The sequence below is a fragment of the Ammospiza caudacuta genome, chromosome 15, assembly GCF_027887145.1.
Source record: "Ammospiza caudacuta isolate bAmmCau1 chromosome 15, bAmmCau1.pri, whole genome shotgun sequence".
Classification (NCBI taxonomy): Eukaryota; Metazoa; Chordata; class Aves; order Passeriformes; family Passerellidae; genus Ammospiza; species Ammospiza caudacuta.
In genome coordinates this window covers 16473593-16490153 of record NC_080607.1, presented here as the reverse complement: position 1 = coordinate 16490153, position 16561 = coordinate 16473593, and positions in this window count along the sequence as shown.

The window sequence follows — 16561 nt, the reverse complement described above, 5'->3', positions numbered from 1 at the left end:
GATGTGTGGGGTCATTACCACAATAAGAATAAGCCCATGCTGAGCAGCAGAGCTGGAATTTGTCCCTGCAGCTGCCACCAGTGCCAGCCCCTGGGGTGAGCAGGTTCCAGAAGCCCCCCTGACCCTGTGTCCCAGCATCTCTGACACAGAAAATCCCCTGCTGGGGAAGAGCAGCAATTATTTACAGGAAACACTTCCAGGCACCAGGGCTTCGACCTCTGGGTTTAGATCTGCGCTTGAAGTGTGTTCTGGCCCCGCTTTAGCAACTTTAAACAGCAGCACTCCCACGCTGGGCAGGGAGCACCTGCAGAGCTCTGCAGCCCTGGGCAGGCATTCACAGGCGCCTCAGTGCCAACCTGGGCACCCCAAACCCCGGGGTCCCGGGTGTCCTCCCCTCCTCAGCCACCTCCTGAGCAGCACAGGATCACAGAGACAGGGAGGTGCCTCCTGGGGGTGTTCTGTGCGTCTCAGAGCTTAAATCTCTGCAGCTGGGAGCCCAGCACATTTAAAAGGAGGATGGTAAGCACGAGCTCCTGCAGCTCTTCAGGAGATCTCCTCATTTCCTCCTTGGGGCTGTGCTGCTGTTCCCAGGCTGGCCCGGTGGGAGCTGGCACAGGCAGCAGGTGAGTGGAGAATTTTCTCTGCCATGGTGCAGAGCATCCCTGTGGGCAGCAGTTTGCTGAAATGTGTGACAGACTTGGGAGCACAAGGCTGATCTGGTTTGCTTGTTGAAGTGAAGTTGGTGCTCAGTCAGGGAAAAACCTGTCAGTGATGTGTTCAGCCTGTAAACCTTACTGCAGGGAGGGCCTTTGCTGCCTTTGCTGTGTTTTGCCTGAGGAAATTCAGCCAAGAGTGTGTTTTATCCTATTTTGGCAGTCTGAACTGGGAACTGGCAATAGACACGGTACCAGAGTGTTACCTGCTGCTCCAGAAAGATGGATTTGGGCACAACAATATTTAGGAATTAACTTGTGCTGGGCAGTTCTGACCCTGGGAGGTGCAGTAGGGATCTGGGCTCCCTCTGGGTGTGTTGGACCTTACCTGTGGCCTCTGGATTGGAGCTGGGTGTGGAGACATCACCCAGCCCTGCTGTCCCTGGGGCTGTGAGAGAGGGAGCACAGAAATCCCATCCTGTGTGACAAACTCCTGCACAAAGCAGTTTTTTTGGAAAATTGTCTTTGGGACATCAAGACAGGGACCTGTGTTCCAAGGTTGTTCCAGGTGGGTCAGGGCATGTTTTATTTTCTCATTACCTGTGCACATGAATGTCAGGGCATGTTTTATTTTCTAGTGACCTGTGCACAAAGCTGCCACTGACCCCATTTGCTGCAGCTGGAACAGCATCCATACAGCACAGGACCCTCCTGCATTGCACTCCACTCACTCTGAAGCTGCACAAGGGCTCACCAGGCAATTAAATTGATTTTTCTCCATTTTCACATGTAAGGGCTGGAATTAGTACATCTCCCTCCTCTGTCCCCATTGTGGTTTGTGTCTTGGAAATTCTGTTGCCTTGGTATGTGATGTCTCCTGGGCTCTGGATGGGAAAGCAATAGTTTTCCAAAACTGCTGTGCAGGGATTTTTATTTTTCCCTTTCATGTTTTCTTTCAAACACTTCTCTTACACAAAACCCACAGAGAGAGTTCCAGGCAGCGTCCATCCATATGAAACCAGACATTTTTTTTCCACAATCTTTTTATAGATTTGATAATATTTAACTCGGCATGTATTAAAAATGTATGGAGTATATAAAATTCATTATAAATGTCACCAAACGGGCCAATGGCTTTTTAATATCACTGCCACAAGACTGTATTTTAACCTATTTCCTGTCTGGATCCATTCCAGTGGCAATTCCAGGAGGGGAATATATTTAGTCTATATTTACTTAGTCTGTTTAACTTTCAGTTAGTGTCTTTGGCTGATCCCGTGGCCGTGCTATTTTGGGATGATTTATACAATATTTACATTAAATTCTGCTAATATTTCCTTGCCTCTTGAAGTCGGATTACACTATTTACATCTCAAAGGCCCAAGTTGGAGGAATAAGCAGCTGCTCCGGGCACCAGAGAGAATTTAGTGTAGGGGAGGCTGCCAGCCATGAGACCGTGAGTCTGAAACACTCGTGGAGGAATTATTTAGGATTGGCCCAGTCCTCCATGAAGGAATCGTGGAATGGTTTGGGTTGGAAGGGACTTTAAAGACTGCCTAGCTCCAAACCTGCTGCCGGGGCAGGGACAGCTTCCACCATCCCAGGCTGCTCCCAGCCCTGCCCAGCCTGGCCTGGGACTCTGCAGGGATGGAGCAGCCACAGATCCACTGGGAAACCAACCCAGGTGTGAGGTGCTCCCCTCACAGGGAGGAATTTCTTCCCAATACCTAAACAAATCTGCCCTTTTTCAGCTTGAAGCCATTTCCCCTTGTCCCCAGTCCCTCTCCAGCTCTCCTGGAACCCTTCAGGCCCTGGAAGGGGCTCTGGGCTCTCTCTGGAGCCGCTTCTTCTCCTGGCTGAGCAACCCCAGCTCTCTCAGCCTGTGCTCACAGGAGAGGAGCTCCAGCCCTCTGAGCACCTCTAGGGCCTCCTCTGGACCTGCTGCAGCTCATCCATGTCTGGGGATCAGAGGGAATTCCCTTCATGCCTGCAGAGGTGGAGCAAAGCCCTCAGCTGAAGGGAATGAATGAAACTGGAATCATTTACCCAGTGAGGTGGTAGAGGCATCATCCCTTGAAGAATTTAAAAAAAGACTGGATGTGGCACTTGCTGCCATGATCTAGTTGAACAGTTAGAACATCGGCTGGACTAGATGATCTTATAGGTCTCTTCCAGTCTTGAAAATTCTGTGATTCTGTGATTCTGTGAAATGTCTCTCTCATTTTGGTCTCTGTGTGCTGTGGCAGGAGGAGCAGGACAATGGTCCTGAGCTGTGTGATTGAGCCTTTGCAAAGCTGAGAGAAACCCTCAAATCACAGTTTGGATGCTGAGGTCATATCCCTTAATAAATCCGAATTTTTTAAAAAAATTTTTAATTACAAAAATTAAGACAAAAATCAATTCAGCATCACTCAACTGCAAACGTGCATCACAGTTGGAGGGGAAAACATTCCTCTCTGCATAAATGGAAATTTACCTTCAGGATTGACCTGTGCAGTAATAAAGCAGCAACTGGATAAGATCAAAGTGCACAGAGCCAACCTCCCTCAATCCCAACAATATTTGGCAGAACAATTGATTCTCCTGCACTGAAGGCACAATGTAATTTAGTGGCCCAGGGAAAAAATCCAAACTGTGAAAATATTTGACAGCTACTGTTCTCTAGAAACCAAATTAGCTGGAATTTTGGCCTATAATTATTCTCAGAGGAATCTACAGATTTTTAAGTATAGGGGATGGTTCCAACAGACATTCTTAATGGCTTGGAACTCTGGAAGCAAATCTTGCTTTGAAAGCCAGTGAAACTTTAGGATGAATAAATATTTTTTTTCTTTTTACTCAATTTAGTTCTCATTTTCAAGTCCATGAATTGTCTACAGTTCATGAACAAAATGTTTCAAGACTTCTCTCCTTGCTAATCCACTCTAACATTGGAATGAAGGACATTCATTGTACTTCAAAAATGTCTCATTTGTAAAGTTCCTCATTTCAATACTAAGAAAAACTTAATCAGTGGTAAGAAAAACCTACCTGAGAAGTAATGTCATCCAGAAGGATTTTGTTGGCCTTGGAACCGATAAAATGACACAAAAAAAGAATAAAGGGCAGAGCCAAGCGAGAGTTGAGGTAGAAATTTCTGTGATTCAGAATGATCACGAAATAGAAATTCCTTCTGGCTTGGACACACAAAACAAAGCACAAGGCAGACAGATAAAACACCTCTGACTCCTCCATTTCATTGCCATGAAATATCCTGAGACATTGGGGTGGGAGGAAAAAAAAAGAGTTTAAATGAATCATTTCTGTTTTCTAGGAACAAGAGGGTGAGATTGCTAAAGAGTGTTTTCAGCTCAGATGAATAAATAAATTAATCAGGGCAGGGGATAATGGAACTTTTAACCACTGCAGGTGTGAGGTGGTGACAGAAAATTGACCAAGTCTTTCTTGAAAGCTTTTGCTGACTCAGTCACTGATAATCCAAGTCTGGGATACTTGGCCTGATTTATGGGCACTAAAGGAATGATGTGAGTTAAATCACCCAAATTGCACCCCTTCCCCAACCCCTCTGAATTTCAGGGTGTGTTTGCACTTATCCATCACTCAGGGCACCAAACTGTTGCCAGATTATTTTGTCAGAAGCTGAATTTTCCCTAAAAGGCCACAGAGAGGATGCACAGTGTGAAAATGAGCGTGGCACAGGGGCAGACACACACAGCCCATGGAGCAGCCCCTGCCAGGGCAGCACTGCCCACTGAGGACAACTGACATCCCCTTTTCAGTCCACACAGGATTCACATCCTTTAAAACCTAAAAACTATTAAGTATTACTATATTTAATTTTTTTAGATTTTTTTTCCACTCTGATCACGTGCATGCTGGACAGGCAATTTGGCTTTTGGGTTTTCATGGCCTGCTCAGAAACAGATCCCAGGGCAGTGACCATAATGAGAACTTCATTTAGCTCCTGCCTGCTCCTTCCCTGCTGCACTGATGGGGAAGGGATGTGATCTGTCCCTGATGAGAGATTCCTCAGGCTGGAACAGAGCAGGGAGCAGGTGAGGGATCCATCCCTGGATCTCACCCTTGTGCTGCCCTTGGCTCCTGCCTTTCACCTTTTCTGCTGCTTCAGCTCCACTGAATTCTTCAGCCTGTGGTGCAAATGTGGGGGTTTGAAGTTCTCTGAGCCTATCAGAAAAGGAAAATTAATAGATAATGATAATTTTGGGCACAGAAGGTGCCAAAGAAGAAGGTTCTTGCCCAGTGGCAAATATTTCACCTGTGCTTTCCTGAGTTTTCCTGTGGCCAGGTCTTGCTCTTCATGCTCAGCCCCAAAAAGGGGTAACCACCAGTTTAATCACTAAAGCAATCTAAAAATCAGAGGAGTCCAGAGCTTTGTGGACGATTTAGAAAGACAAAATCTGAGGGAACTGTGCTGTAAATGCTGTGTGTGCTGCTCTCAGTGCATGATTAGATTTTTAGCACCAGTTAACCATAGCATAATGGAAGTCCATGGTTTTAGTCCTTTATTACTGTTTTTAATGTGATGCTCATATATTTGAAGGCAGTTATTGAGCTCTAAGTAGGAACATCTGGAAGAAAATAATTTTCCATGTGCACTGAAGCGTGCTGGGCAGGAGCAGTGATTGGGAGGGACAGAGTGGGAAATGTTTGGCTGAAATGCACTCGGTCCCTTTGGTGAGGGCAGCTCTGGGTGCAGCTCCTGGGGCAGAGTTTCATTGCTGCAGGTCCCCACAGGAATGGCTCATCCCCATCCTGCTGGGCTGTTTCACCTCCCACATCATCCTTCCTGCTGGAAATGGCTCCTTGGCTCTTCCCTGCCCCGAGCTGGGGCTGCCACCCTCTCCTTTTGCATTTTGTCATTTTCTGCACAGACACAGAGAGGCTGCTGCTTCACCTGCATCCTGGAGATGCTGCTCTTCCCCCAGTGGGCTCTTGGTTTGCTTCAAATCCTCACATTTCTTCTGTCTTATTTGGATTAGTTTCATCCAACTGGTAGAAAGCAAAGGCTTTAAGGCAATGGCTGCTCTAAATTAGGTGTGCATTTCATCTGAACTCAATGTCCTCATGACATAAACCTGTAACTGCAGTGATATAGAAGTCACCAGAAAACTCAGATTTTATTCAGAAAGTACTTAAGAAATGAAACATGTTAATCTTTTTATGTCTGAACTTTTTTCAACTAGCCACATACTTTTATTTTATTCTATTGTATTTTTTTTTTAATTTCCTGTCAGACCAGCCCTAATGAATAAATCCAGATTGCAAATTGGGAAATATTCTTCCTGAAGACGTAAGGTTAAACCAAAGCCAAGGAGACACTGGCTGTAGGCCCGGTGTTTAAACCACCAGCCATTTGTTTGTTAGGGGCATCCACACTCACACACAACTTTGTTTTCCATCTGGCTGTCGCATTTGTCTCCTAAGACTGGATATCCCACCAACGTTCTTCTTCCTGAATCATCCTTCACAAGGAATTCCACAGCACTTCACCACTCCTGCCATCTGCCTGAAACCCTTCCCTGAGAGCAAAATAGCATTCCTTTGTCTTCAGCAGACTGAGCAATGGGCAAGCCCCCAAACCTGACCCAGAGCCCTTTGTGTGAATGTCAGAAGGGATGAGGATGGTTCTTAAGGTGTATTTTGTTGGATTTCACTTTGGCATGTGAGATGTAAAGGCTGTGAGAGCAGGAGGCTTCAATCCCTTTGGCCAGCAGGAATTGAGCCTTTGCCTTTTAAAACTGCCCCCTCCTAGAACACATGTGAGCTTGCAAGGCAGGAAATAATAGAGAGACAATTATTCATCCGAGTATTAATACTGCCTCTGATATGATTGTTTTTATTTTTGTGGAGCACAGCTTACTTTGGAGCTGGCCAGCCTTTGGAAGCTCTCCCTCCCCAGATCTGATCTCCAAAACAGGAAGAGGATTTGACAGGCACATGCAGCACTGTGGGCAAACACAAAGCACCACGTACAGGGCTGGCCCTGGACCAGCTTTGTATGTGATGTTGAAACATTTGGTGTTCAGCTTAAGGTTTCTGCCAGGAAACATCTGTGAGATTCTGCTGCAGATAACACAGAGTGTTTGATCAATCCTACCTCGAGAGGCACTGGGAAAGGCTCCACCGCAGAGTCAGTGTGCCCATGTGGGGATAGCCTGGGTGACCTGAGCTCTTTGCATCACCTTGCTGGAGTCCCCTCACCATTTCCTTCATCCGTCTCCTCTCCACTGGCTCTCACAAATATCTAAACAGGATTTTTGTTTTAAAGAACTTTTACACCCTGTTTATCCCATGCAGGCTAATGGATTATTTAGCTTACTGACTGAAGCAGAAACCATTGAAATGATTTCTAGCTGACTGGCAAATACATTCCAGCTCTCTTTAACAGAGAAAGCCAAACAAAAATAGAAGGATGGAAGTTAGTGCAAAAGAAAAACCCCAAAACCACTCAGTGCTAGGCCTGCTCACACTGAGAGGTTTTTCTGCTCCTGGTGAGCACCACAGCAGAGCTTGTAGTGCTTGGCTCTCCTGTGACACTGTCCCAGCAACCTCTCAGTGATTAAATAAGCCTCCAACCCCAGGGCAGGGTCAGCCCTGCTGCTCCTGGGGCCTCAGCACCAGCCTGGGGATCAGCAGGAGCTCAGTGGTGTAAGGGAAGCTGCAGCTCACAAAACCTTTCTTTTTCCTTTTCCCCAACTAAATTCAATAGAGAAGTGACAGCTTTTCCTCCCTCTGAAAATCTGTGCTAATGTGTGCTCTTGGTTTGGTTTCCCTGCTTCCCTGGTGCTGATTCAGGCAGGACCAAAGGAGCAGAGTGTATTTATCCCAAATGCCACCGTGCTGCCATTGGAACTGACAGTGGGGCAGCACAGAAATATCCCCATTATTTAACTACTGCTCCCTTAAGCAGCAAGCCAAGGATTTCCAAAAGAAGATGATGTGTTTGTCCCCTCCTGTAATGAGAAGAAAACAAATCTGCTGGGTGTGATGCTCTCACCACTCTGATTCGACACCTTTTCTATAATTATCCCCGTGTGTGGCTGCAAACGCCCCTGGAGCAGGTGATTTATCTTGCCTTAAACATTGTCACTTAGCAACTGAGGTCAAAAATGCAGAGACTGGTGTCCTGAACAGCAGTTGCTGCTCCTGAACTCATGTAATGTGTTCTCTTCTACCTTCCATGGCATCACTTGCCTTTCTCAAACAGCAACCAGTGAAAGCTGAACTGGTGAAACCAAAGGAACATTTTGGGCAGCAGAAACTTTTGCTTCAGGAGCCAGGCATGGTCCTGGCAATCCTCTGTGTTCCTCCAGCTAGGCTGGAAGGTCTGTGAGCAGGAGCCCTCTCCACCCCTGTTCCATGTGCTGTTTTGGGGTACCCAAAGCCTGTTCCCATCCCAGCCCAAAGCAAAGCACAGCTGAGGGTTTGCAGGAGCACACCTGGAGATCCCAGCCAAGCTGGGTCCTGTGTGCACACATCAGATGCTCAAGTGACATTTAGTAAAACTGTCCTCAGGACATTTTGGTCACAGGTTACAGACTTTGCTTAGCACAACGTGTAACTGTGCTGCTGAAGAGAAGCTCAGAGCACCACACCAGGAGAAGCTTGTGTTGTTTCCTTACTGTGCCCATTCCCTGTCACTTTTGGAGAAATTCTTGTTTATCTTGTGTCTCTCAATCACAAGTTGCCTTAGCAACAGTCAGGCTGTGAGTGCATAGAGGAGCTGCAATTAAACCACACTTGCACCTTATTTTCCCCACAGAAATTTTAGAGATACACAAGCAACACCTTTCTTGGTGTGGTGTTGAGAGAGATTTAGAACATTACAAACTACACAAGTCGAAAAGGCAGCCTGGTTTGGAGAGGGTGTCTGTCCCAGTGGCCACAGCTTTTACAGGTGTAAATCAGGGAGTACAGGTCACAAAGGCTTTGTGTGGGCATTGCACAGCACGCTGTGGGGTCTGAGCACTATCAGAAAATGGAGGTGAAGTCTAATTGCTGCACTTTTCTTCAGTATCAGCAAATGACTCTTTTCTCCAGCAGTTAATTAAGTCAGCATAGGAAGAAGAAAGTTTCACTTGGCTATAAAGAGCCCTCCCCTCTGGATTCCACGTCCAGTGCTGAAGTGCTGTGGACAAACCAAATGACAAATGTTCCCAACACCAGAGCTCTCCTGTGCAGCCTCCAGCACGGGCCACTCCCTGCTCCAGGCTCTCCCAAAAAGCCAAATTCTTGGGCTATGATAAACTGGCAGGGCTGGGACAAGCTCCCAGGATTTAAAAATGAGAGCTGTGTTTTGTGTATGGCTGCCTTGAGAGCTGACAGTGAACACTCCAAACTGCAGAGATCCCATCAGAGCCTTTGCCAAGTAATTCTGGTTTGTCCTCACATCATTCCTCACATGTTTCAGGTTGAGAGAGAGTACAATACAGCACCAGAATGAAAACACAGTTTTACTTTTCTCTGGGAGGCTGGCTCACCTGAGCAGGGAGTGAGAAAACGTGGAATTCCTCTGTGTGCCAGTGCTGGGCAGTCACTCTGGTTTGGAGCCAAAGCTGATGAGAGCTGATTGTGTGATTGGAGGGAAGAATCCCTCTGGGGAGGTATTGAGGTATTTAGCCCTGCAGAGAAACCTGGGACAAGCAGGATGTTCCCTGAGCAGGAAGGAATGGGGAACTACGCAAGGCCAGAGCGCCTCTGGTCACGAGCCATCAAATGGGAACCTGAGAGGGAAACAAAGGGCATTGTGTGGGGTGGGCAGCTCTGAAACAGCAGCTGAGTCCAGCTGGGAACCTCGATGGCATTACAGGAAACCCCACACTTGTTTGGCAGTGCTGCTGACACTGGGGATGGGGTATTTCAGCAAAGCCACCTCCCCACCAGCACAGGGCTCTCTGGGACAGCCCTGAGCACCAGCTCGGCTCCTGCGCTGCTCAGCTTTGCTTGTGATCACAGCATTTTATCTCTTTATGAAAATTGCTGTAATCAGAGTGTCCTAGACCCTCTCCCTGCAGCTTGAAGGGAATGTGGCTTGTTGGTGCATTTTGAAGGGGAAATGCTCTGATAAGAGGTGAAAGGTTTGGAGGTAGCGGGAGGTTGATATGAATGCAAATAAAATCTATCAGCAAGAAGTTTTGGGTAAACTTTGACTTTTAGATAATGAGAAATTGATTGGTTTGTTTTTTAAAGTACAAAGAAGCACATTTTCCTGATTTCTCTTCTACCCCAAATGTAAAACATCTTTTATTGAAATCAGAGTAGTTGTTGCATAACCAATGAAAGTAGAATTAATAACCTTTGATGAACAAAATCTCTATTTTAAATTAATCAATAGCACATGGAAAAACCCTGAAATTGTTTTCAATTTGTTTGAAAAATTGATTTTCAAGTTTGTTGAAAATCAACAAAATTGTTGATTTTGTTTCTCCAGACAGAAAACAGACCAAAAGCCAGTTTAAAACAAAATAAAAGAACAACTGGCATGTTTTGTAAGTCAACAATTTTTTATTGCCAATTTATTCCCTCAAAGTGTGGGGCTGTAAAATCTGGATTGTTAATGGGATGGAGAAGCACAGATTTCAGCTGCCTCTTCATTGCAGTGGGTATTGCCAAGCTAATAATGCAGTCACAGGGTGCTGCTTTCAATGAGGGGTGAGTTGTGCCAAAAAAAGCAACACTCATAAATTAGGTCATATATTCATGTTGTCCAATTGTTTAATGTACCAAGTTTACTGAGTATTTTCTTTAAGGGTAAAGAATAACCAAAGGTATATTGTACAGACTATTCTTCAAAACAAGTTTCCAAAAATAATAAACACAGGAAAGAAAGTTCATATCAGTTATTAAAAACTCAGCTAATAGAAATTAAAGTAATTTTTTTTTTTAATAGAAGAGGGGAAAAAATTATCCTTCTTTTCCAGGAGAGCTTTCCATGCTAAATTGCACTCATGTATGAGAATTGTAAGAATGCTACAGTTTCAGCAGGATAAATGAAGTTATATATGATAGACTACAATTTCAACCATGCATGTTTTATGAGTTAGGAGAAACCATTTATGAAAACAGAAATCCAGCTGCTGATGAGGATGAGGTGCAAGGAGTGTCCCTGTGCTGCAGAATTGTTCTCCCTGCTTCAGGAAGGGGGCACAAGCTCACAGGGAGCTGCTCCTGTTCCTTGCCCTGCAGCTCTGAGGGAAAGCACAAACTGTGTCCATTGATTGCTCTGCAGGTACATTTACTGTATACATTTCCAATCATCAAACCAAAGGCTGGGATTTGCTTTCTGTCCAATAATGCTCATTTTCTCTGAAATGGGAACTATTGATCCCTTATGCTTCACTTTAATCCAGACTCTTTATTGCTGAACAAGTACTTTGAAATGTGGCTGTAGGATCATCCTTTCTAAATTAGAGTTTCTCTGCTTGGTTTCTTTCCTGATACAAACAACTAGTCAGAACAGAAGTGCTTATTTTTTTATTAATATTTAAAAATCTAGTCCTCCAGTTAAGATGAATGCACACAGTCTCTATGCAATGTATCCTTAAATGCTTAACAGGCCAAGTGAGGAGACTTGAAAGAACATTGTAAGTAGCAACCCAAGCATCACAGAGGCCTGCATGATCCACCTAAAATAACTCAAATGCTTTTGAGGAGTGGCTACAGTGTTAAAGATTTCCACCTATTCATCCTGTACCAACCCAGCTCAGAGCAAACAGGCTGGAGGCTGGGACAGCAGAGGCACAACAGCACAAGACTCCTGGTTTATGTCCTTAGTAAGGCTCAGGGCAGGGTTAACTAGCAAGGCAGAACATAATTGAGTTGATCTAGTAATATTGGTAATGTTGCCTTATTCAGCAAATCCTCCTTCTGTCATCTTAATTATTTGCTGAAGCCATTTGCTACTTAAACTGTGAAAGCTGAAATGCATCTGTGATTTCTCCTTTTAACCTTTGGCTAAGGATTTTGTAGTAGATAATCCAGCAGAGAGTGTATGGTGGGTCTGTAGTTTCTTTTGCCAAATGTATCTGCAAATGAACTTTGCAGCTCTGAAAACACAGAGCCCTTTACGATTATTTGCCAAAAATGCAATTACAGCTGCTTGGAGGCTGGTACTTGTGTGCAGTCTCCTTCTATGTTATTGTTAGCTTTAAAGGGAATTAATCAGAGGGGGAAGCAGAGCTGCCATCCAGAGCTCAGTCAGGATGCTGGAATGTGTTTGCACCCCTCAGCACATGGGTGGAAATGTTCACTTGAAGCAATGCAGGTGGTCAGGCTGTGCCCTGCATCACACCCAGGGCTTCCCCTGCCCTGGCAGCTGCTGCTGCTCCCACACAGGAAAGGGAATTATCCCAGGGACTGTTAATTACAGCCTGGCAAGGGGAGTTTGTGTCTGTGCAGTGTCAGTGCTGCAGAGGAATGAGCCCCTCTCCAGCCCCCAGCGTGAGTTAAGGAGTGACACTGGAAGCAGGGCACAAATATTCAGAATTATGACTACAACTGCAGGCTCCACACACTCATCTGCTCCTCTGCTCCAACTCCAGGGTACTGCTGCTCTCAGTGGAATTTAATTCAGTCCATGTGAAGGCTGGGTGAGGGTCAATTTTGCATTCTGCACCTAAAATCTTGTTGGAAAGACTGCAGACTGGCTGGTGCTGGCTGTAGGAAGAACTATTTCATAATGGGAGCACAGATGTCCTCAGCAAAAATTAATAAAGCTCATCAAATCCTCCTTAGCTGCCCAGAGAAAAACACTCCTTGAGATACAGAAAAGCACATTTTTAAATGGAAGAGAAACCAAAGTATCTTGTATCATGTAAGCAAAGGTGTCTTTTTGGCCACATGGAATTGTTTCTTACTATGAAAAGACTTCATTGCCTTCATTGGTCAATTCTCTTGTAATTTCCTCAGTACTAATAACAGCAAGGGGAATCATGAATGCTTTCCACTTCCAGGAGGGCCTTATAAATGAGAGACTTCAAGGTGCTTTTTCCTTGGCAGCACTGTTCTTTCTCTTGAGCCTTTCCATTGGTTCAGAGGAGGCTGCAGGGCTCCAGGTCAGCACAGAAGGACCCTCCTGAGTGAAGGGCACTGTCAGTCAGTCCTAAAAAACACAAGTCTTTTCCTTGGACACTCCAACCTGATGTGATTTGGCTCTGTCCAGGCAAAGAGTTAATCCTTACTCTACAGGAACCATTGGGATGTTGAAAAATACGACAGTGAAGTAACAGCAAAATTCATCACGGAAGGAGGATGAGAAGGAACATTGTATTTGCCAAGGGTTTTTCTGCTGTGAACCAGAAGAGGAAAGGTGATAAATTCCTGATCGCTCCCTTTTGTGCCTGCACCTGAGCACCGCAGAATCGGCAAGGAGGAAGAAGAGGCAGAGATCTGAATGGATGAGACACCAGATGTGAGAAAGTGTGGAAGGAAACAACAGCCAAAACGCTGAGCAAGAAACGAAGCAGCGTCGTTCTTTTTTCACCTTTTAATGAGGCTGCTGTGAGCACCCTGAGCCTTATCAGCAGCTCACAGAGGGCCTGGAGCTGCCACCCCAGGCTCTGCCTCTGTTCCTGGGGGACACCGAGGGACTGGGACCGCAGAGAGGCACAGCCCGTGGCACTGGTGACATCTAGAGGATGGCACTGCGGCTCCGGCACCGCCACAGCTCGGGAGGAAGGGAAGGAAGGGCTGCCCATGGGCATCTCCTGCTGCCAGCTGAGCCCATCCCGCCGTGCTGGGGCAGAGAGAGGAGAGTGCCAAAATCGGCTCCGTGTGTGCCTGCCAGAGGAAACGCTCTGCTGCAGCTGCAGAGTGACCAACCGAGGGTGTGAACTGCACTGCTGCAAGCAAGGAATAGAGCAAAACTGCTCCTTCCCTGCTGTGACTGACTTACCAGGAGCCTGGGGAAGCTCTGACACTGTCCCCAGACCGTGACAGAGTGTGACACAGAGCAGCTGCTGAGCCCTGGGAGCATCTCCCCTGTTCCCCTCCCAGTCACTGATGGTATCCTGCCCTGGGAGCAGCGCACAAATAATCAGAATTATGGCTGCAGCTGCAGTGCATGGATGCCTCTGTTTCCTGCAGTGCCAATGACAGGCAGGTGTCACACAACAGAGAAGGTGCGAGCGGGAGCTCCCAGTGCTCTGCAGGGCTGCTGCTCCCAGCTCCTGTGGGAATGTCACTGCAGTGCCTTCCTGAGAGCCTGGGCTTGCTCAGCCTCCGTGGTGCTGGCAGCTCCCGCTGTCCCTTGGCTCAGGAGTGTGCTGGCACAGAGCATCAGTGGCAGGGCTGCTCCAGGGCTTGCTGGCAGAGGGGACACCAGCCCTGCCCACATCCCCTGTCCTGTGCAGCCAGAGGTGCTCTCATGTCCTGTGCTTTTTTTACCAGGAAAGTAGATCTCTTGTTTCTCTGACATTTTCTCCTTTAAAGCTGCATGAGAACAGTGAAGACTAGCAGGCAAAGTCAGCCTGACCCAGTGCTTCATCGGCAAATATTAAACTGCAGCACTCAGAGAAATGATGAAGTCTCTACTGGTAGGATTTAACAACCTACTTACACTGGAGCCAACCAGGAGAGATTTATAAAGCTGTAAAATCAGCTAATTCTGTTTTAAATTATTTCAGAACCTGAACAGCACAAGCTGTCTTTAAAATCAAAGGGCAAATTTGACATCAAAAAATGAGATTATACATTGTGGCCAAAATTAAATGCTGTTGACCCAATCATATAACAAGTATTTGTGAGGAAGAGCAGGGACAAGGATTTCTGGGATTGTTTCCACTCAAAGAGAAAATTGATGGTAGTCTCCTTTTCTCTCAAGCCTTCTAGAATTCCTCTTCCACATGACATCCTCCCATGCCCACAACACCTCCCTGCCACTGGTTTGCCCTTTCTCTTGTTCACAAAGGTCTGTGGGGACCAAACCAGCTGGGCCCCACATTTGCAGAGTGTTTCTCAGAAAACCCCTCAGGCTGCAGAGTCAGGCCTGGGACTTGCCACACTTCAGGTTTTAGTCAGCCCAAGCAGAGCTCTGTAACTCTCCATGCCCAAGGCTGGCAGAGCAGCCTGTAGCCCTGTCACCCACTGCAGCTCAGCCTGGTGTTAATTCCGTGAATGAGAGCCTGACACACGACACAGGGTTTGCAGCACATAACCAAAGCAGGATGCTGGCTGAACTCCAGCACATGCAGTTGTTCTCTGCTTATTACACCAAACATTGCAGCGATGTTATCCAAATTGTACATCTGAGTAAGAGTTTGCTACTTCAACCGAAACGCTGTGCTCAGGGCTTACTTGCTTTTTCCAAAAGGCTGTGTGTGTGATGTTTGCAGACACTGATTCAGAAATGAGTGTTCGTGTCCCTCTGCTTTAATTGCTCACACGGAGCAAGGAACTGGAGCAACACGGGCTGGCTTTAATCTATCCAGGAGCTGGAAGGACGGGATGGGCATCCCTGCCTGTTTCGCAGGGAACACGGTCATTGCCAGCCGAGCTTTGCGGCTGCTCGCCCTTGCTCCGGCCGGCGCTGTCTGTCCGTCCTTATCGCCGCCCGTCCCTCGCTCCTGCCGCTATCTCCCTGTGTGAAACCACACGGGCTTGTTTTTTCCTACCCGGCTAGATAAGAGCCAACAGATGTCAGTGCAGCCCGAACAACACGGGCCGTGCTCTGCCCGGGGCTCAGCCCCTGCAGAACATGCCCGGTGGGATGGGAGCTGTGTCCCGGGACAGCGAGGGGGAGAGCGGCGCCCGGAGCAGGCCCGATCTGCCAGGGCAGGCTGCACGGCTAAAAATACCGCCAAGTATTTTTAAAAACACGTTCGAGGGTCCTTATAAACACACGGGGTTTTGTTGACAGAACAAGACTGCTCATTTATGCTGTGTATTATCCTTGAAAACCTGCTCTGTTTGTGCAGGGAGTCCCATGACAACCTCGGCTTGCTGAGGGTGCCACAATGATCTCAACAACAAATGTGTCCCTTTATCTCATGGAGAGGGACAGGGGGGCAGCAGGAAGTATCTGCAGGCTGTAGAAAAAGCAGTTAAGAAATGGAAATAAGCTGCTTTATCAAAATATTGCTTTGCTGTTTTCACAAGTGCAATCCCAGTGGCTTTCTAGCCCAGCTCAGGGCACCTCTTCTGTGGAAAGTCTGTGTCAGATTTGTGTATAAACCCCAGTAAAATCAGTGGGATTGGCTCCATCATCTGCTTAAGTGATGTCTGAATTGAGGAAATTTACGATGTCTGAATTGAGGAAATTTAACAATGTGGTTTTCTCTTTTTGCCATAAATATGTTTCCAGGTGACAGCTCTAGGACAGACAAGGCCTCTCTGGGGAAACTCAGACATGGTCTGTTACTGGGGGGAAAAAAAGTGAAAGTATTTTGATATTCCTGAAGGCAACTGGGACATGAAACCACAAACCAAGATAGGGGAAAACCAACCATTAAGATAGCCAAGGGGAAAGGTAGCAAGCTTTATTGTATTTGAGAGTGAAACATTTGTACTTTGGAGTTTGGATGGTGGCAGTGGCTGGTTCTGTGCCTCACTGCAGTGTCAGAACCAGAGAGAAGACAAATGCTGGATCAGGGGCTGAAAGATCTCATGGAAATCTCACATCTACACAAAGAAAATTAGGATATTAGTAAGTTGGATGCTTATCTACTCAGCTACACACCACACAGAGTAAAGTGCAGAGCTTTGCTCCTGCAGCCCTGGACTTCCCCCTGTGGCTGATGTGCACCAGGATGGACTGAAGGGTGTCAGTCAGAGCTGGCATTTAGACCATTGTCCCCTCCCCAGCTGTATCTACATGGTCCAGTCTCTCCAAACAAAGACTTTGCCTTTTTTGTACCTGGAATGGTCTTCAGTGTCCCACATGGAGGTGGTTT